The 23,301-nt window shown below is 46.6% G+C and overlaps 1 protein-coding gene across 1 annotated transcript in view; it reads left to right on the forward strand.

Annotated features, from left to right (window-relative positions):
• Window positions 1–23,301, forward strand: part of ADRA1D (adrenoceptor alpha 1D) — a 124,269-nt gene that overhangs the window by 66,546 nt on the left and 34,422 nt on the right. The gene's annotated exons all lie outside the window — the stretch shown is intronic.

The following is a 23,301-nucleotide window of genomic DNA, read 5'->3' on the forward strand; positions in this document are numbered from 1 at the left end:
TATGTCCCCATAGTGGCCCCTGCACACAGTATTATGTCCCCATAGTGGCCCCTGCACACAGTATTATGTCCCCATAGTGGCCCCTGCACACAGTATTATGTCCCATAGTGGCCCCTGCACACAGTATTATGTCCCATAGTGGCCCCTGCACACAGTATTATGCCCCATAGTGGCCCCTGTACACAGTATTATGTCCCATAGTGGCCCCTGCACACAGTATTATACACCATAGTGGCCCCTGCACACAGTATTATGTCCCCATAGTGGCCCCTGCACACAGTATTATGTCCCATAGTGGCCCCTGCACACAGTATTATGCCCCATAGTGGCCCCTGTACACAGTATTATGTCCCATAGTGGTCCCTGCACACAGTATTATGTCCCCATAGTGGCCCCTGCACACAGTATTATCCCCATAGTGGCTTCAGTACACAGTATTATGTCCCTATAGTGGCCCCTGCACACAGCATTATGTCCCTATAGTGGCCCCTGCACACAGTATTATGTCCCCATAGTGGCCCCTGCACACAGTATTATGTCCCCATAGTGGCCCCTGCACACAGTATTATGTCCCATAGTGGCCCCTGCACACAGTATTATGTCCCATAGTGGCCCCTGCACACAGTATTATGCCCCATAGTGGCCCCTGTACACAGTATTATGTCCCATAGTGGCCCCTGCACACAGTATTATACACCATAGTGGCCCCTGCACACAGTATTATGTCCCCATAGTGGCCCCTGCACACAGTATTATGTCCCATAGTGGCCCCTGCACACAGTATTATGCCCCATAGTGGCCCCTGTACACAGTATTATGTCCCATAGTGGTCCCTGCACACAGTATTATGTCCCCATAGTGGCCCCTGCACACAGTATTATCCCCATAGTGGCTTCAGTACACAGTATTATGTCCCTATAGTGGCCCCTGCACACAGCATTATGTCCCTATAGTGGCCCCTGCACACAGTATTATGTCCCTATAGTGGACACCCATAAACAATTATTATACTCTGGGGTCTTTTCAGACCCCAGAGTATAATAATTGGAGACCCAAGGGGGGGATACAAACATAAAAAACTCTCTTACTTACCTTTCTCCCGACTCCCCTCCTCTCCGTCGGCCATTTTCCGGGACGTCATGTGACAGGGCCCTGCGTCGCGGGTCATATGACGTCACGCAAGTAGGCCGAAGCCTGCGAGGAGCCATGAGAGGTAAGTAACAGTGTTTTTTATGTTTCTTACCTCTCCGGGCCTCCGATCGTTATAATCGGGGGTCCGAAAAGACCCCCGAGTATAACAGTGCATGTGGGGCCCGCAGTGTCACTTACCGAGCCCGGCCCCTGCCAGGATCGGTAAGTATATGGGGCCCGTTACCGGCTGGAGTAATTCCAGCCGGTAACGGCCTATTAAAAAAAACAAAAAACGCAGCGGTAGCGGCTGTCACCGGGCCCCCTAATGTCCCGGGCCCTGTGGCAGCTGCTACTGCTGCTACCACGGTAGTTACGCCACTGCTGCTCAGCATTGTAAACACTGAGAACAAGACGGCAGAAGCCAGTAACTGCATTATTACAGTTTTTGCAGCCACCTGCTGCAAGGAGGCCCAAAGGAACAGAAGGTGGGTATGAATGTTTTTTATTTTTTCACCTCCCCTGGGCCCCCTCCTACCCTGTTTCCCCAAAATTAAGTCATCCCCCGAAAGTAAGACATAGCAGAGGTTTTGTTGAATTGCCTAATATAAGGCACCCCCTGAAAGTAAGACATCCCCCAATAAAAATAATCTTTTTACACAAAGATTATATGAAGAAAAACATTGCAGCCGGCTGAACACTGTGCGCGATGTTCCGTGTGCATAGATATGCCAGCTGATGACGCTGCTGCGATACATTGTATCCATTGTTCTTGCTGCTGTAGGATGAGCTGGGAGATGCCCGCTGTGCATACACTAAGCATCGTATATGGCGGGGGGTCTACTCTCCCAGCTCATCCCACAGCAGCAGGACCAGTGAATACAATGTATCGCAGTGGCATCAGCAGCCGGCATACCTGTGCACACGGAGCACTGCACACAGCGTTCAGCCGGCTGCAATGTTTTTCTTCATACAGTCTTTGCACAGCAAGCACATCTCAGCGCAGCACACAAAAATAAGACATCCCCTGAAAATAAGACATAGCATATCTTTAGGACCAAAATTTAATATGACACTGTCTTTTTTTCGGGGAAACACGGTATTATACTCTGAGGTCTAAAGAGACCTCAGAGTATAATGCGGCAGCCATTATAGTTTGCCCAAGACGAATCTCCATTCAGTTTTGTAAATATTGGAATCTTCATGTAGAACCCGGCTTAATACGAGTCAGTTCGCCAATCTCTAGTTGTCGCACCCTGCCCTGACAGCGTCGCTGAGCCCCTGTAATATAGAAGGCAGTACATTTACAGTGCCTGATGTATTGATAACACCAGAGTAAGGTCGCTGCAGGCACTGAACAAGCAGGGAATGCTGGAAAATTCAATTTTGAGTTTTGCAGAATTCTGAATGCTGCTCTGGAGTATAATACAGGCTGAAACAGCAACGCAATATGTTTGTGTTAGTGTCTAATCTTTTTATGTATTTTAGCTTAATTCTTTCTATAAATGGTGACTGCAGATGGACATACGTTGCAAAGTGGCTTCATACCGGGGGCCACAATTTAATTATGTCCCGTATATTCAGTTTCTTGCCGCGTTTCTCTAGTGAGTAACAGCCAGTGTAACATCATGAATGCCAGATATTACATTTCAGAAGTCAACACAATGGCTGAAACGCATTTGGCATTTGTTATATCTCAAAGAAACCCTGCGGGACAGATCTCCGCGCTCTGAAGTATCGGTTAATATTTCCTCTTGCCGCACAATAGCTGCCTTCCAGGGCTCGTACACTGAACACGATCCGGCCCATCAAGGGACAATTAGATTTTAATTGTGTTTGGAGTCTGCAGCTAAGCGGCTCACCGGCTGTGTGTGACGGGCAATATTACGCGTCAGAGCCGGCATATCACATTAAATGTCATTCTTTATCTATAGGGCTCAGTACGGCCGGGGATCAGAGCTTGGAACTTTATTATTCAGTTTTCAGGAATTTCTCAGTAAGCTCATGTCTTTCCTTACTCAACATTGCAGAAAAATCACCGCATTCCTGTGCTGTCATTCTGTGCTTACCCGGAAAATAAATGAACGTGTTCTACAGCTTATCTGAGACGAAATGTAGGAAACTTTAAGTTGACACTGTTACCTTGCTGCAGCGGGATAACTTATTGCTTAAAGGGGTTGAACCTGGTTTACGACGAGATAGGTATTAACTGGTGATCTCTGAACCTCACGAGATTTGGGAATATTTATGAGGTTTCCCCTCACATTTCAGTCCTCTACAGCAGGGATCACCAACCGCCGGTCCGCGGGGGATGTTGCACCGGTCCGCGTACCGGCGGCGAGGAGTCAGCAGCTGCTGTGGAGCCGGCGAGTGCCGGGGGTTGAACCAGGACCACAACACTGATGCTTGGTTGTTGCTCATCGGGATAGGGTAAGCAAAGTGCGGGGTTGAGCCGGGGCCTGCTGTATGTCCGGGATTCTAGTACTATGCAGGACATGCAGCGGGTCTTGGCTCCACCCCGCACTCGCCAACCAAACTTTGGGCAACTACATTACACGTCACTTGTCCCTGTGACGTGTAACGTAGCTGTAGAGAAGTTAATAGCAGCATTAGGAGTGATATCCATCATCAGTAGCCATCTTCATAACAGTGTCCGTCATCAGTAGCCATCTTCATAATCTGTAGTGTCCGTCATCAGTAGATGTAGTAAAGTAGTAAAAATTATATAGTTTGCACTTTCTCTTGTGTTTTCATATGTACATGATTCTAATCTACACCCCCATGCTTAACCCCACCCCCAACCACACCCCTTCCCTGCCCCCATCCACACCCCTTCCCACCCCCACCGGGCCATAGAAAAATTGTCTTGCTGAAACTGGTCCCTGGTGGAAAAAAGGTTGGGGACCACTGCTGTATAGATCCCAGAGTGTAATAGTGGAGAAAATGTAAGAAAATACTAATACTCACCTCTCCTGGGTCTCATTTCCTGACATCGAGTCTTCACCCATAGGCTCCCGTTGGCTCTTCCGGTATCTTCTCCAATGTCACGTGCCCTGGGCTCACTAGGGCATCATAGTGCTTTCATGCAGCTGTGATGTGGAAGAAGACATTGGAAGAGGCCGGAGGAGATAATAAGATAATCAGAAGACCAGTTACCCAGGAGAGGTGAGTATCATTGATTTTATTTTCTCCGCACTTTCCGGCTGTCCCATGAAAACCTATCCAACCTGCCACTCTATTCATATATAGAAAATGAGACCCCTGATCTTGGGACTGGTGGAGAATCTCAAGCGTTGGACCCCTCCCGATCAGCAAGTTATCCTAAGGGTAAGATCTTCCCAAAAACAACTTCTATGACCCAAAAACAGTGCCATATTTGGATATGGGTTGAGTCTTTTGGCTCAGCTTTGCTCTAGTGAATAAGGCAGAGCCGTGATAAAACACACACCCTGTGGACAATTGGACTTCCTTGTAATCAGATTAGCCATTCACAATTCTTAAAGGAGAAGTGAGTTTGTAGAAATCCTGCAGAGAAAAAGGAATTAATCTTCTGCTGATCTCCTCCATTTTCTGCTAGAGACTGACTGGGAGTGGGGCTTAGCAAAAGGGGGAGGCTCCTGCTGCAGCCAGTTGTCTTACATCCAGGAAGGATATGGCTGATCTTCTGGAACACATTAGAAGATTTATTCATATGTTTCTTGGTTAAAACTTTAAGATGTTTTCCATTTTTGTGTGTAGCCCTTAAGGTACAGGCAGCTTTGCAACCATTTTTCACTTGGAAGCATCTAACAGGAAAAATTTCCTAACAGAGATTTGTCCATCACAGCAGGTCTACAATTAATACCTGGACACCACCCAAAAACAGGTGGGTTCTGAATCTGACATGACACCTATGTATCTGGAACCAACGTTTGCAGCCAAACACCTCCTCATCCCTGTCACCATCAATGGTGGCATCTCCTCATCACTCATGTAGGTACTGGGGGAAGAAGTGGATGTAAGTGTTGATGATGAGAACCCACACTTGGGCGTCTTGATGTCTGAAGATAGGTTACAATACTAAGCCAGGAGTCAGAGATTAGTTTTGACAACTTCAATCCAGAGTTTCTGGGCACCGCAGTCAGTTGGCTCGTGTTCTCGAATGACTTCGTCCCAAACCATACTACTAACAGCAACTTATCTTACTCACTGATCTCAGTCAGGAAGCCGAGACCTGTAATGGGTGGACATGGAGAGCTCCCTTTTCGTAGGAAACGAACAAAGCTGGGATCCATTGGACATTCGGGATCCTTGGTTGCCACTACCAAAAACTTCACCTGCTTTTGTGAGGTTCCTGATCCAGCTAGAATGAATAGAATGCCAATTGCATACTTGCCAACGGTCCTGAATTTTCAGAATTTTTGGTAACAAATCCTGGAAACTTCAGGTATGTCCCAGCCCAAAAATAAGCCAGAAACTGCCCAAAGTGACGAACTTTGACTAAACCCCACCCAAAATGAATGTTACGACCTAGCTTGAGACAATTGTAGGGACAGGACTTAACCATCTCTGTTTCTTGGACTGCATAGTCGGTAGTCGCTCGCCAACTTTTGCAGCCAGCCATAACATCTAACTTTCCCCAAACAGTGGTCCATACGGAACCAATTTCCCATGTAGACTGGCTGGCAACGTAATACAGTATAATTCCAAAAAGTCTTCTTCTCACTGCCAAGGCCCCTTCATCTTCTACTGTGATTCTTGTATGGAAAATGTTCCTTTTAGGTTATTTACAAAAATGACTACTGTGGTCCAAAAACGATGCCATATTTGGCTATGGGTAGAGTCTTGTGGCTCGGCTTTGCTCTAGTGAATAAGGCAGAGCTGCGATAAAACACACACCCTGTAGACATTTGTGGACGTGTTTTTCTAATCCTTTACATCCCTTTTAATCTCTTAGGGAAAAATCACCAAGAAAAATGGGGGGGTTCCATACAAAAAGTGGGAACTTGGCAGTGGGCCACTCCAGCAAATGTCTATTATGTGGTCTAACCTAACTGAAATCACGTTTGCTCAGTTACTCATTGCCAAATTTCTGTTTTCGCAAGAAGTTAGAGAATTTGGATGTTTCGTATCATTGCCAAATAATACATGAAGATTCCAGATAAAATAAGGACAAGAGGCTAATTTAAGGAATTGGTGGATTTGTTCTGGAACTGAAGAGAACAATGGGCTGGATTTGGAAGTAGGTCCATGTTGCGCCGTCTTACTTACATTGGGACTAGACATATCAGAGGATTTGGGTGTAGGCGAATATTGGAACCAAGTCAGAACTCCTTTGAAATTTCCTTGATGGCCACATCTATATGTGGAAGTAGAGAAGCTATCTTGGTGATGTTGCCCATCCAATATAGTTGTCATTTTTCAGTTTCGCTCGGGATTCAAATTGGTTGACATCAGGGGTGAACCTAGGGTTTGCGCCGCCTGAGGCGGACATCAGAAAGCCGCTCCCCCCCCCGTAGGAGGGGGCGGAGAGGAGGAGGTGGGGCGAAGCGAGCGTCGATAGCAGGCAGAGAGCAGGCAGGGAGAGGACCTGTTCTCTGCTAAGCGTTAGGGGCGGCCGCTGGGCTGCCCCAATCCACCGCTTGCTTCCTGTGCCGGGCTGCCGAGATAAAAAATGCTGCCCCCCCTCCTCGGGGCCCCGGCATAGTGCCGCCTGAAGCGGTCGCTTCAGGTTGCCTCATGGGAGGTGTGGTGCTGGTTGACATAAGTATCGCATATTGGAGGGGAAAAACTGATCGAGTTTGTTTTATGGTTTACACTATGTGAACATGCCAATGGATAAACCAACCAATTATTTATACAAATTTGTAATTTTTCTTAGAATTTTATAATATTTCTAGACTGTGAATAGGACAGCTCTCTCTCCCTCTCTCTCAGCATGAAGTCCTAGCATAATCTCAACATCTAAATTCCATCCATCCATCCAATAAAGTTTATATACAGTGTAGGACACAGGACAGAGGTTGAGTCAACTTTAATCTATTTCAACTGGCTGTAAGTGTGATTTAGTTATTGTTACCACCTGTTAGGTGCCTCGGGTAAGTAACAGGTGCTGTTAATTACACAAATTAGAGAAGCATCACATGATTTTTCAAACAGTGCCAATACTTTTGTCCACCCCCTTTTTTATGCTTGGTGTGGAATTATATCCAATTTGGCTTTTTGACAATTCTTTTTGTGGTTTTCCATTGAAGACAAATTAAATGAAGATAATAATACCAAAGAATTTGTAATTGCAATCATTTTCTGGAAGAATCTGAGTATTATCTGACAGAATTGCAGGGGTGCCAATACTTTTGCCAAGGTCTTCTTGCAAAAGCTAAGACGACATCCTTGGTAGTTATCACCTCCCACATTGGTTTTTGGATGCTGATACAAACTGCTTAAGATTCTTCCATAAATCTTGTATAATATTTGCATACATTAATGCAAAGTCATGAGTTTCCCCCGTCATGGTATCCCCTGATATCCTGCTAATGCTTTAAGGTAGACATTAATCGATGGAACATGGCCACGTGAGATTAGACTTTATATTGATGTGGTATTGACATCTAAGCTAAGACAATCTATGTAAAACATCTTGTGTAGAGATGAGGGAGTAGTGTTTTATTGAGTAGGCGTTCGATCGAATACTACGGTATTTGAAATACTCGTACTCGATCGAACACTAATAGCTGTTCGAAGTTTAAGGTTCGATGCAGAACCAGCGTTGATTGGCAGAATGCTATACATTGCCAATCAACGCTTTTTCTTCTCTTACCTTTAGAAGTCTTCTCCGTGCAGCGTCCCCGTGGCGTCTTCCAGCTGGAATTCACTCTGCCTAGGCATCCGGCCTAGGCAGAGCCGACTGCGCATGCGCGGGCATGCCCTCGCATGCGCAGTCGGCTCTGCTCAGGCGTCGGGCCGGGCAGAGCCGACCGCGCATGTGCAGTTGGCTCTGCCTAGGCCCCGATGCCTAGGTACAGCGCCGCACCTCCCATGAGGCAACCTGAAGCGACCGCTTCAGGCGGCGCTATGTCAGGGCCCCAGGGAGAGCGGCATTTTTGATTACCTAAGCCAGTCCAGGACAAACTGTCATGGACTGGCTTAGCACCGAGCGGTGGTTTGGGGGAGGCCACTGGAGCAGCGCTGCTCTGGCAGCCTCCTCTCACGCTCAGGCAGAGAGCAGGTCTTCTCCGTAACTGCGAACTGCGCTAAGCCCTGCCCCCTTCACTCAGCCACGCCCCCTCCTCGGGGGGGGGGGCTGTCTGTAGTTCGCCTCGGGCTGAAAGACGCCGCGGGGGCGCTGCACCGGGAGAAGACTTCAAGGAGAATCCAGCCCGACTGTCACTCGTGGACTTGGTAAGTATAATTTTATCGAATTTTGCGTACCCCTGAAACAAGCATTTCCCCCATAGACTATAATGGGGTTTGAAATCCGTTCGAACAGTCGAACAGTGTGCGGCTGTTCGAATCGGATTTCGAACCTCGGACATTTTAGTGTTCGCTCATCTCTAATCTTGTGACTTCTTTATGACGAATGTTTTTGAGACAGGTCGACTTCAAAAGCTGAATGTGTTTGACATTGCCAAACTTCTGACCATCGGCTCCATATCCAAAGCCCCAGATTTATAAATACCAAGAATGTAAAATATACAGTGTAACTATATGGTAATGACCTCCTGTTCTCGAATACATTCCTCCGGCTTAACGTATTTCTCCTATCTAGTTCCTTCCAAGTTCAGTGACCCCGTATACTTCCAGCTATGGAGAATGCAGCGAAAGAGGAATTTTTAAACATTTATACACAGTGTTTTCCTGTCTATTTGACCCTTCCATCTATACTAACAGTTCTGTACTGCACCGAGTGGTGGAGAGTGAAGGTTCCCTTATCGGGAGATCTATGTCAATAACACTATTTATACAAGTCTCTCAGTGACCTGAACCACAGTCCTGTCTTGTGTTTCGCTAAGACCGTTATGTACTAAAAATGTGGGGTTTTTTCCCTTTAAGTAAGTTTACTTTATGTGAATATTTGCTTTAGGGCTTTCCTTGTTTTGGTATCCTTAATGGAAAGGTCTGTAGGAAAAAATTAAATTAGCCGTAATGGAAGAACCAGTCAAAGAACCAGTCTGAAGACATCTAACCACCTTCTAAGTCAACTGATGTTCACACGGTGGAGTGAATGTTCCTCGTGCTGAGTTGGTCTTTCAGATGGAACCTTCTAAGGTGGAGGTCACAGGCTCGTAAAATACTTAGAAGACATCTATGTACTATAAAACACGGAGCATTATGTTCAAGTGATGGACTTTAGCTCCTTGTAGACAAGTTGAGATCTAAGATTACAAGAGAAGGTTCTCGCTGCGGTAATGGTCTTCTTGTTTAGCAAGTAAGCTAAGACCCTTGAAATGTGGTTTGATTTTATTAGCCGCGTTACAGATGAATTCTTTTGGAAAATGGAGCAAAATGGGAAACAGGTGGGATTCAGGAACCAGATGTCAAGACCATGGGACATCGTAGACGTAGGAAATGCCTCAGAGAAGTGGGTCAGTGAAGGCGAGAAGTAGAGCAAGAAACTGTCTGCAGAGCATTTCCAAGTAGATCTAGAAGATGACTTGGAAAGATAAGTCCTTGAGGTGTTGGGTATATGAAATCTCATTGTATACCATTTGGGCGTTCTTTCCTCATGATGGAGTCTATCATGGTTAACCGATGCCTGGCGTAGCTGTAGGGGGTATAGAGAGCAGTCGTACGCAGAGTTTGGAGACTGGTGGGGTTGAAGCCCCTCTATGACATAAGAAAACAGCAGTGATAGAATTAGCATATGGTATATGGGGGGCCCTGGTACCAATTTTACATAGGGGCACAGAAGCCTCATCCATATAAAGCCGTCTCTTTATGTAAGGTAACACGTTCCTACTTCTCAGTATACGTAAGGTCTGTTTATTGTATTAAGCTGCACAATGAATATATGAGGGATCATTTATGTCTTATTGTATATTATAAAAATACCGGAGGATACTCAGAGTCTAGGATATAATAGCACAGACTGCAAGACCAGTGTATGTATACCAGTCATAGCAGACGTTCTTTGATAGTATAATAGTCTATGTTATATTCTGTGTAATACACACTTCAGCTGCTGCAGAACATATTTGCTAAAGAGAAACTGGATTTACGTATGTATGTATGTATGTTGGTAGCCACATTGTACCCCATAGAGTGAAAGACCCCCTATATTGGTAGCGAGTGATCTCCAAAGAGTGCGATCTGCAATTTGGCCCATAATAGGTAAGCTACAGTGTGCCCCATAGAATGCTAACACAGTGTGCCCTATACACTGGAACCAAGGGTGCCCTATACAGTGTGCCCCAAAGAGTATTAGCCACAACGGTCCCATACAATGATATTAACAGTGTGCCCAATAGAATATTAGACGGGCCCAATACAATCATAACAACAGTGTGCCCCACAGAGTGCTAGCCACAACGGGCCCCATTGAGTATTGGGCAGTTTATCTCATAGAGTGCTAGCCACAGTGTGACCTATAGAGGGCTAGCCACAGTGCTCCAAATAGAGTGCTAGCCACAGTGTGTCTCATAAAGTGCTAGCTACAGTGTGTCTGATAGAGTGCTGGCCACAGTGTCTCTCATAGAGTGTTAGTCACAGTGTGTCTCATAGAGTACTAGCCACAGTGTGACCCATAGAGTGCTAGCTACAGTGTGTCTCATAGAGTGCCAGTGACAGTGTGTCTCATAGAGTGCCAGTGACAGTGTGTCTCATAGAGTGATAGTCACAGTGTGACCCATAGAGTGCCAGTGACAGTGTGTCTCATACAGTGTTAGTCACAGTGTCTGTCATAGAGTACTAGCCACAGTGTGACCCATAGAGTGCTAGCCACAGTGTGACCCATAGAGGGCTAGCCACAGTGCTCCAAATAGAGTGCTAGCCACAGTGTGTCTCATAAAGTGCTAGCTACAGTGTGTCTGATAGAGTGCTGGCCACAGTGTCTCTCATAGAGTGTTAGTCACAGTGTGTCTCATAGAGTACTAGCCACAGTGTGACCCATAGAGTGCTAGCCACAGTGTGACCCATAGAGTGCTAGCTACAGTGTGTCTCATAGAGTGCCAGTGACAGTGTGTCTCATAGAGTGCCAGTGACAGTGTGTCTCATAGAGTGATAGTCACAGTGTGACCCATAGAGTGCCAGTGACAGTGTGTCTCATACAGTGTTAGTCACAGTGTCTGTCATAGAGTACTAGCCACAGTGTGACCCATAGAGTGCTATCCACAGTGTGAACCATAGAGTGCTAGCTACAGTGTGTCTCATAGAGTGCCAGTGACAGTGTGTCTCATAGAGTGCCAGTGACAGTGTGTCTCATAGAGTGCTAGTCCCAGTGTGTCTCATAGAGTGCTAGTCACAGTGTGTCTCATAGAGTGCTAGTCACAGTGTGTCTCATAGAGTGCTAGTCACAGTGTGTCTCATAGAGTGCTAGCTACAGTGTGTCTCATAGAGTGCCAGTGACAGTGTGTCTCATAGAGTGCTAGCCACAGTGTGTCTCATAGAGTGCCAGTGACAGTGTGTTTCATAGAGTGATAGTCACAGTGTGTCTCATAGAGTGCTAGTCACAGTGTGTCTCATAGAGTGCTAGCTACAGTGTGTCTCATAGAGTGCCAGTGACAGTGTGTCTCATAGAGTGATAGTCACAGTGTGTCTCATAGAGTGCTAGTCACAGTGTGTCTCATACAGTGTTAGTCACAGTGTCTGTCATAGAGTACTAGCCACAGTGTGACCCATAGAGTGTTAGTCAGTGTATCTCATAGAGTGCTAGCCACAGTGCCCCCCAAACAGTTTCACCCACTATGCCCCCAGTACAAGTCACAGCCTCTTATTGCCAACTGCTAGTGTCAGTCACAAGGTAGCCTAAATTTTAGCCAAAGTTCCTCTTCCCCCACTTTCCCTTTGCCAGCTGCAGTGCACCTGAGTACCAGACCGGTAGCAGATTCCTTCCTTGTTATCATTATCATTTCTTGAAGACTCCGTCAGGATTAATAATACAGCAAATAGAGATGGAGAAGATCTTATAAGACATTGCTATTGTTATATAAAATAACTTAGAGGACATCAGCGTTACGGGGAGCGATAAACGCGACCCAATCTCTAAAAATCTGATGAATGGCCAATGGCGTCCGGGGTGCAGCGAGCTAAAGTGTGCTGCGAGCGCTGCAGGAGAGGTAATGTATGATGGCGCGTCATCGCCCCCGAGTCACTGATAGCAGAGAATCACCATCTACTGGACTGTCCATAAATACTCACATACGCTCCAGCATAAGATCAGACTGACAACCGTATACCTCCCCCAGTGTCAGATATATCAGGTGCTGTGTCCTGCTGTCATCCACCATTACCCTGTACACAGACAGCAGAAGAAGCAGAAATATAAGGAAAAGGGGAATTCAAAGAAATAGGCCACCAATCTTATATAATGCATTTATACAGCATTTAGTGATCTGCTTTACGTCATAGTCATGGCCGTAGGTAGCAATAGCCTGGAGCCGACTCACTGAGGTCTAGGTGGTGTTATCTACAGAGGTGTTATCCATCTGTCTGTCTTGTCTACGCCGTAAATTAGATAACTGCTGCAAAGAGAACCCCTACAGAATTGGCAAGTGTCTGTCTATTATTAGGCTTGGTGGACAGAGTGAAAATTGTAGGATATAGTACTTTCTTTTTAATGGATGGGGGTATGGAGAATTAAAAAAAATATGTCAATAATTATTTTAAAATATTAAATAAATATCAATATTAATAAATCATATAAAAATAGCCAAGAGCAAATAAAAACCTAGAAAACAGGTTGAGTACAGCAGAAAGTGATGAAAATCCCTCTCCTTATTCTTTATTAGAGGCCGGAGTAACGCTTGGGCTTTTGACATCTTTCCTTTGATCTGTGTTGTTTTAGTGACTTTTGGCAGGAGAAATCCTATTAAACTTAACCCCGCCCATGAGGAACAGGGCTGAGCAAAGATCCTATTAAACTTAACCCCGCCCATGAGGAACAGGGCTGAGCAAAGATCCCAGGCTTTACAAGATCCATGAGGCTGGGTTCACCATTCAGAGACTCCATCACAGTGTCTGTCGAAAATCTTCAGAAAGAAAGGCCCTGAAAGTCTGATTTTTTCATCACTTAAAAAGAACAATCACATGACAGACCTCATACTAGTCAACAGGGTCCATTTGTGTCTGCTTCTTTTGCGGTCTTCCGAAGGACCAGGACAACGGACACTCCAACACCAGTACGAACCTGATGTACAGATTGGGGGCCAAGTACTTATTTCCTATAGCATTTAACCAAACCTTGTGTCAATTGTACAAAGCGGAAAAGAAAAGTGTAGTCTATATGTCAAGTCATTCAAAGTGTCAAGTAAGTGGAAAGAATCCTCAGTCGTGTATTGTAAACAGTTATCTATGGAAGGCGACGTCATTGTACTGGATGACAGCCAAAACATAGAAAAATGCTATGTAATACAGCAAAGACTAGATCTAGCCCCTGTGAATGGGCAAAAATAGCAAAAATGTTGCTCCGCCCTTGAGGTTCCAGACAATGTTCTTGAGGTTCCCTTGAGGTTCCAGACAATATATGTTACAATGCAGTGTAACATATATAGATGCAATGAATTTCTGCATGGGAGGTTGCCATTAAAAGCAGCTACAGACACATCTTCTATAGACTTTAGAAGAGACTTTTCATGCACACATTTGGGGGACACCAGGGGGGTATATAAGTCACTTTACTGTATATGATGGGAAGGGGCTCAGGGTCATTAGAGGCTGCTCTGTGTGTAATGATAAGTGACTTGGAATTATTAATGACTAGAGATGAGCGAACACTAAAATGTTCGAGGTTCGAAATTCGATTCGAACAGCCGCTCACTGTTCGAGTGTTCAAATGGGTTTCGAACCCCATTATAGTCTATGGGGAACATAAACTCGTTAAGGGGGAAACCCAAATTCGTGTCTGGAGGGTCACCAAGTCCACTATGACACCCCAGGAAATGATACCAACACCCTGGAATGACACTGGGACAGCAGGGGAAGCATGTCTGGGGGCATAAAAGTCACTTTATTTCATGGAAATCCCTGTCAGTTTGCGATTTTCGCAAGCTAACTTTTCCCCATAGAAATGCATTGGCCAGTGCTGATTGGCCAGAGTACGGAACTCGACCAATCAGCGCTGGCTCTGCTGGAGGAGGCGGAGTCTAAGATCGCTCCACACCAGTCTCCATTCAGGTCCGACCTTAGACTCCGCCTCCTCCGGCAGAGCCAGCGCTGATTGGCCGAAGGCTGGCCAATGCATTCCTATGCGAATGCAGACTTAGCAGTGCTGAGTCAGTTTTGCTCAACTACACATCTGATGCACACTCGGCACTGCTACATCAGATGTAGCAATCTGATGTAGCAGAGCCGAGGGTGCACTAGAACCCCTGTGCAAACTCAGTTCACGCTAATAGAATGCATTGGCCAGCGCTGATTGGCCAATGCATTCTATTAGCCCGATGAAGTAGAGCTGAATGTGTGTGCTAAGCACACTCATTCAGCACTGCTTCATCACGCCAATACAATGCATTAGCCAGTGCTGATTGGCCAGAGTACGGAATTCGGCCAATCAGCGCTGGCTCTGCTGGAGGAGGCGGAGTCTAAGGTCGGACCTGAATGGAGACTGGTGTGGAGCGATCTTAGACTCCGCCTCCTCCAGCAGAGCCAGCGCTGATTGGTCGAGTTCCGTACTCTGGCCAATCAGCGCTGGCCAATGCATTCTATTAGCCCGATGAAGTAGAGCTGAATGTGTGTGCTTAGCACACACATTCAGCTCTACTTCATCGGGCTAATAGAATGCATTGGCCAATCAGCGCTGGCCAATTCATTCTATTAGCTTGATGAAGCAGAGTGTGCACAAGGGTTCAAGCGCACCCTCGGCTCTGATGTAGCAGAGCCGAGGCTGCACAAGGGTTCAAGCGCACCCTCGGCTCTGATGTAGGAGAGCCGAGGGTGCACTTGAACCCTTGTGCACTCTCGGCTCTGCTACATCAGAGCCGAGGGTGCGCTTGAACCCTTGTGCACACTCTGCTTCATCAAGCTAATAGAATGCATTGGCCAGCACTGATTGGCCAGAGTACGGAATTCGGCCAATCAGTGCTGGCCAATGCATCCCTATGGGAAAAAGTTTATCTCACAAAAATCACAATTACACACCCGATAGAGCCCCAAAAAGTTATTTTTAATAACATTCCCCCCTAAATAAAGGTTATCCCTAGCTATCCCTGCCTGTACAGCTATCCCTGTCTCATAGTCACAAAGTTCACATTCTCATATGACCCGGATTTGAAATCCACTATTCGTCTAAAATGGAGGTCACCTGATTTCGGCAGCCAATGACTTTTTCCAATTTTTTTCAATGCCCCCGGTGTCGTAGTTCCTGTCCCACCTCCCCTGCGCTGTTATTGGTGCAAAAAAGGCGCCAGGGAAGGTGGGAGGGGAATCGAATTTTGGCGCACTTTACCACGTGGTGTTCGATTCGATTCGAACATGGCGAACACCCTGATATCCGATCGAACATGTGTTCGATAGAACACTGTTCGCTCATCTCTATTAATGACTACTTTATATGTGATGATAAGGTTATTATAGTCTGCGGAAGGTGCAATGGGGGCGGTGCTTGGGGTTATTAGAAGGAGGTCTCTGTATGATAGGGGTGGTACTAGGGGCTATTATAGAGTTATTAGAATATTGTTGAACCAGCCTCTTTAAGCAGCTCATGTATAGGATATCTGTATAGTGTTCCAGTGACTGGTTTACGACTGAAATACAGCACTGTGCAAAAGTTTTAGACCTACGTGGAAAAAAATGCTTTCAGAAAGAAAGTGTTAATAGTTCATTTTTGTCAATGAACAAAATGAGATGAATGAAACAAAAAGAAAGGTAAATCCTATCAATACTTGGTGTGACCTTTGCCCTTTGAAGAAGTCCTGTGATGATACGGCCCCCACCGATATACCCCTGATCTCAACATCATCCAGTCTGTCTGGGATGACATGAAGAGACAGAAGGATTGCAAAAACCTACATCCACAGAAGTGTGGATAGTGCTTAGTTCTCCAAGATGGCAAGAACAACCCCCCTGCCCAGCTCCTAGGGGGCCGTCCCTCCTCTGTACACGCCCCTGACTATAATGATACATTGTTAGTTCCATGTTCACAATAACTTTATCTGTATTGGGTCATTTATTGCGGTTTTTCCTATGTTATTTTCACGGCGCTCTACTTTCTCCTTTTCATCCCCAGTTTGGGAATGACGTTTCCAGTCCGTAACTACACCACATACTGTATTACAAATAAGACAATCTGATTCCGATTCTACCGCCGCGGCCCTTAGAGACCTGCGATAAATTGCGTGAAAGTAGAAGTATAAACCATTGAACTACTCACTGGAGTGTCCTTATCTGCGGGAACATCTAGGCCAACTCCCATGGTATGTTAAAATATGGGCCATTGGGGATGACATTGCCTTTAAGAAGCTATAAAACGGTTCAACACTTGTGGACTGGAAACAAGTGATTCTTATGTGTACATAATATCTCAAGAATGTAAAATAATCGCGTGAATATCTGTTATTTTAGTGTTTGTCATCCTAGTTGCTGGGGAGACGTAAAACCAGTCCCGCACTGTCGATGATATACCGTGAGCAGATATGGAGTGATATAAGTGATAGGTCTTACACATGGCCTGCACTTTACACCGCTATAAAACTTCTGGTGGTAGGGTTGAGTGATCGGGATCGGAAAAGATGGGATTCCGATCGGTGATCGAGTAAATTTCACGATTGCTATCGGAATTCTGATCCCGATCTTTTCAGGGTCAGAGGTTATCTCAAGATCGGCTCAACCCTATTCATGTACACATCATAAATAGGGTTGAGCGATTGGGTCGGGAAAGATCGGATCCCGATCGGCGATCGAACAAATTTCACAATCGGGATCGGCTGGAAAATGATCAGATTTTAAAATCGATCCTGAAATCTCAAGATCGGGTCAGCCGTATTACGTTGCCTGAATCATGTGCAGTAACGGTGTTCAGCCATATTAGCTCTCATGGCGCTGCTTCTTCTGTCATCTGGTTATTCTGGCTCCATAGATGTGGACCATGGATGGATCAGGTATCTAAGGACAGGGGAGGGGGATCAGACGGCGCTCGCATTCTTCCCAGTTTAGGGTTCCATTGTCCAGCCTTGTCAAGATGGCGTCCTCTCGCTTTGTCTTCTACTATCTGTAAGGAACCATAAACCCCAGTAGCAATGGCGGTTCATTTATTGGATGACAGAACGTTCTTGGTTCTGCGCGGGTTTTATGGAGATTTACGATGTAGTAGTTTTGGATCCTGTTCCAAGTTATGTGTGCAATGCTCCTGATAGCCCGGGAAGAGTTATGATATGTCTTTATGTATAGCAAAGGAGATGCCAGTGGCTTAAGAACCGGTCTGCGGAACGTTTTGTTCGCATCGCGAGAGCACGTACTCCATATTTTTATGTCAAAAATTGGCTAAATTTCAGGATTGAACATTTTTAGCTGCATAAAATAGCTTCAGGCGACAGTGAGAAAGGTACAGCAGGACAGCGTGCGGGCAGAGGCATGGACAACAATGGGACCGGAGATGATTAATCGTAGCCATAGTTACTGCGCGAAAATGGGGAAATTATTGTGTTTGTGATATTCTCGGAGAAAACCAATGTAAAATGGAACAGAGGTAAAGTAGAGGTACATGGGAAGTCTCATCTCTTAAAGGGAGTGTCACCAGAACATCAACTCAAATATATCAACGTGTTCTACCCTTATGAATCACTGCCTCCATTGACATTTTTGCCAATATGGAAATGAGCTCTATCAAGACGTATCTCATATATCATAACCTATCTATCTGCAGGGCTGGGGTGATATGCTGGTTCTGGTGACACTAACCTATCTATCTGCAGGACTGGGGTGATATGCTGGTTCTGGTGACACTAACCTATCTATCTGCAGGGCTGGGGCGATATACTGGTTCTGGTGACACTAACCTATCTATCTGCAGGACTGGGGTGATATACTGGTTCTGGTGACACTAACCTATCTATCTGCAGGACTGGGGTGATATACTGGTTCTGGTGACACTAACCTATCTATCTGCAGGACTGGGGTGATATACTGGTTCTGGTGACACTAACCTATCTATCTGCAGGACTGGGGTGATATACTGGTTCTGGTGACACTAACCTATCTATCTGCAGGGCTGGGGTGATATGCTGGGGTCTGGTGACACTAACCTATCTATCTGCAGGGCTGGGGTGATATGCTGGTTCTGGTGACAGTAAACTATCTATCTGCAGGGCTGGGGTGATATGCTGGTTCTGGTGACAGTAACCTATCTATCTGCAGGACTGGGGTGATATGCTGGTTCTGGTGACAGTAACCTATCTATGTGCAGGACTGGGGTGATATGCTGGTTCTGGTGACAGTAACCTATCTATCTGCAGGGCTGGGGTGATATGCTGGTTCTGGTGACAGTAACCTATCTATCTGCAGGGCTGGGGTGATATGCTGGTTCTGGTGACAGTAACCTATCTATCTGCAGGGCTGGGGTGATATGCTGGTTCTGGTGACAGTAACCTATCTATCTGCAGGGCTGGGGTGATATGCTAGTTCTGGTGACACTAACCTATCTATCTGCTATCTATCTATCTCGGCTCTCATTGCTATGAACTTTTTGACATTTTTCTGAACTTTTTGGAGGTCATCATGGCTATGAAATCATTCTTAGAAAGAAGGTGTTGCTGGACCTCCATTCCTCTGATGTTGAGTGACACAGACACATTCCTTCCTCTCGTGTGTGTGTGTCTTGTACCCATAACATTGCCGGCAGGATTTTATCACCTGTCATGGTCAGGTGGAAACCGTGTGTGTGTCAGAGTAAGAAACCATCCTTAAAGGAATGTCAAGGTTGTAACCAGAGAAAAAAACCTGCAATCTTCATCCCTATACCATATGATTATCACTGCACTCCCGGACTCCAGGCTTAGGAGTAATACGCCCCTCTCCCAATTCTGATTTGTTTGGTGTCTGCATTTCTTTATGGGTATGTTCCGAAGTCCATATTTGTCTGGAACGTTGGTCTGGGGTCTGGAAGTTCTGAGGATTGATCTGACGTCTTAATTTAAGAAGGTCTGGCCTAGGCTCTATTACTTAGGAGATCTGGGGTCTGAACGTATTTAGAGGTCTGGTCTGGGACGTTTATTAGAGATGAGCGAGCAGTATTCGATTGAACACCTCGCCGCCATAGGAATGCGTGTAAGCGCCCGAATTTTCGATGCGCTTAACCACTTGGTGTTCAGCCGCTTACACGTATTCCCATGGCGGCAAGGTATTTGATAGAATACTACCCGCTCATCTCTCATCTTTATTGATTTAGGAGTCTGTGTTTGCTTAGGGGTTTAGTATAAAGTCTATATTTTTCAAAGGTCTGGTCTGCGGTTTGTTTTTTGGAGGAGTCTGGTATGGGGTCTGATGTGAAGTCTGTTTATATTTGGGGTCTGGTCTGTGGTCTGTATTTATTTTGGTATAATGAAGGGGTTATATGTGCTACTGAATTGCCTTGGGGCCTAGCCGTCCCCCAGAGCACTCCCTGCTGTGTCTTCTGTGTGTTGGCGTTTCGGGGTGCCCTTGATGGGGGGTTGTGAATGAGACACAGGACACATGGTTTACTTTGTAGGTTTCTTCCAGTCACAAGTAATATGGAGGCACAGTAGTGGGGTCCTATGATGTCGGACTGCCTTATGTAGAACACTTTGGATGCAGAACACTTGCAGAACACTTTGGATGGACCCGGGAGGGTTCCGACAATATCACGACCACTAGGTCATGTGACCCACTATAATAAAGTCAGCCTCCACAGCACAGGTAATAAATTACACGTAAGAGTGGGGTGGAGCAACCTGCGGAGCCCTTGATCACATGACCTGGACGTTGTGACATTGTGGCCATCCAAAGCATTCCACTGGACCAGGAAAGTGACTAAATACTCCAGACAACCCCTTTAACTAGACCATTTTACCACAAGCATTGCCCTTACTTAGGACTCAGACGCCTTAGATTTAAGAACATTTCTTATCTTAATGGTTGAGAAATTTGTTAAAACTTTATTGTCCATCTTATACTCGATATACTCAATTCTCGAAATATGCTCAAAATATGTTGTCACTGCAGCACACCCCAATAACGCCCCCTCCTGGTCAGTCTCAGGACTATGAAGCTGAGATATGGGGGGGACTGTTTGCATATCTATTTCTGACCCACCATGACGGTTATAGACCTTGTTGTGGATTTATACATAACGGCGTATTTTTGCCTCCGTGGCCATGCGGTTGTCACCCGGCTCTTACACTAAACAGAGAGAACTAAGGGAAACAGGAATGTACTTGAAGAATAAGCAGAACATCTTCCTTTCTTCTTGAGGTTAAGAGTCTATGACAAGTATGCTGTAAGGAGCCGGCAAGGCCCTGTTACATTTTCTTAAGCTGACATGTTCACGCTGCTGGCGGCGAGCTCTGCTCATGTCTACCTGGTTTCTGTTATGTGGTGTGACCTGGACACGTGTGCCCTGTTATTACTACATGCTGTATACACGGACGTCTGCCCAGGATAGGGGTGATATAATCAGAGGTCCCAGACAGGCTGAACGCTCACATACAAGAACAGAAAGAGGGACAAAATGAGCGGCGCGCATAGTGCGGCGTGGGAAATTTAGCTCCACCCACTTTTAAGTTGACTCCGCCCATTCTATATTCATTTTTCATGTGCCCCCACACAGTATAATCCTCCTACAGTCACCCGTACACTATATGTCCCCACATTATAATGTCCCCTCCATCTGCCCCACAGTATTAGGTCCCTCTCCTGGTGCCCCAGTTAAACCTGAGGGAAACTAGAGGGGACATGAAACTGGGGCAGCTGGAGGAGGACATTAACAGTGGGGGTAGTTGGAGGGGGCAATAAATTAATGGCAGCTGGTGGGACATTAAACTGGGGGCAACTAGAAGGAGAGATTAAACTCGGACAGCTAGAAGCAGACATTAAACCATAGGGGTAGCTGGACGGTGACATTAAACTGGGGGCAACTAGAGGCAGACAGGTCCCCTCCAGCTACCTCCACGGTTTAATGCCCCCACCAGTTGTCCCCAGTTTAAGTGCCCCCCTTCATCTACCCCCAGTTTCATGTCCCTCCTCCATTTCTCCCCCAGTTTCATATCCCCCTCCATATGTCCCCAGTTTCCTCTACCCCTCCATCTCTCCTGCAGTTTCATATCCACCTTTATCTGCCCCCCGTTTCATGCCCCCCTCCATCTGCCCCCAGTTTCATGTCCCCCTCATCTCTTTCCTCAGTATAATGTTCTCCTTCCATCTCTGTTCCTAGGTTACTGTTGACACACACACACACCTTATACTGCTAGTCACATCCAAAGCAGCATATACATGTCTTACACTAGTCACATCCAGCGCTGGATGCAGGGGCCACTATGGGGAATAATACTGTGTGCAGGGGCCACTATGGGACATAATACTGTGTGCAGGGGCCACTATGGGGGATAATACTGTGTGCAGGGGCCACTATGGGACATAATACTGTGTGCAGGGGCCACTATGGGGGATAATACTGTGTGCAGGGGCCACTATGGGACATAATACTGTGTGCAGGGGCCACTATGGGGAATAATACTGTGTGCAGGGGCCACTATGGGACATAATACTGTGTGCAGGGGCCACTATGGGGGATAATACTGTGTGCAGGGGCCACTATGGGGGATAATACTGTGTGCAGGGGCCACTATGGGGGATAATACTGTGTGCAGGGGCCACTATGGGACATAATACTGTGTGCAGGGGCCACTATGGGGCATAATAGTGCGGGGGGGGGGGGTTCGGTCGGGATCGTCGAGTGGGGGGGGGCATGTCAAAAGTTCGCCACGGGGCCCCGCCATTCCTAGTTATGCTACTGAGAACAGTCATGGCCATAAGTAGCAATAGACTGAAGCCAAATCATTCAGGTCTGTAGAAAAGTTTTTTTTAGACATGTTCTGTGTAGGGAGGGGGAAGAAAAAATCTGTGATATTATCTATTGTTAGTAGTGATGTAATGACGGCTCAGTGGTGTTATCATACCTCCCAACCATCCCGGATTCTGTGGTACATTCCCGGATTCGGTGTCCTGTCCCGGTCGGCAGGAGGTCTGTCCTCCGGACGCAGATAAGTTGAGTACATAGGCGAGTAAATCTGGATTTGTCACAGCTCTGCCCCTGCCTTACCGCTGAGATCTGGCTCTTGGCTGTGTAGGCGCCATGTGATGACATCACTCACATCGCGCCTACAACTCTATGAGTGAAACTGCAGAGAGAGCGGCAGGGGAGCGTTGGAAGGTGAGTATCAGTGGTTTTATGTGTTGAGGGGGAACATAATGAAGGAGGCCCATGAAACTAGGGGCAGCTGAATGGGGAGGAGGGAGAACGACATGAAACTGGGCAGAGATGGAGGGGAACATGGAATTGGGGGCAGAGATGGAGTGGGGACATGGAATTGGGGGCAGAGATGGAGGGGGACATGGAATTGGGGGCAGAGATGGAGGGGGACATAGAATTGGGGGCAGAGATGGAGTGGGGACATGGAATTGGGGGCAGAGATGGAGGGGGACATGGAATTGGGGGCAGAGATGGAGGGGGACATGGAATTGGGGGCAGAGATGGAGTGGGGACATGGAATTGGGGGCAGAGATGGAGGGGGACATGAAACTGGGGGCAGAGATGGAGGGGGACATGGAATTGGGGGCAGAGATGAAGGGGGGGACATGAAACTGGGGGCAGAGATAGAGGGGGACATGGAATTGGGGGCAGAGATGGAGGGGGGACATGGAATTGGGGGCAGAGATGGAGGGGGGACATGAAACTGGGGGCAGAGATGGAAGGGGGACATGGAATTGGAGGCAGAGATGGAGGGGGGGACATGAAACTGGGGGCAGAGATGGAGGAGGACATGGAATTGGGGGCAGAGATGGAGGGGGGACATGGAATTGGAGGCAGAG

The sequence above is a fragment of the Leptodactylus fuscus genome, chromosome 1, assembly GCF_031893055.1.
Source record: "Leptodactylus fuscus isolate aLepFus1 chromosome 1, aLepFus1.hap2, whole genome shotgun sequence".
Taxonomy (NCBI): domain Eukaryota; kingdom Metazoa; phylum Chordata; class Amphibia; order Anura; family Leptodactylidae; genus Leptodactylus; species Leptodactylus fuscus.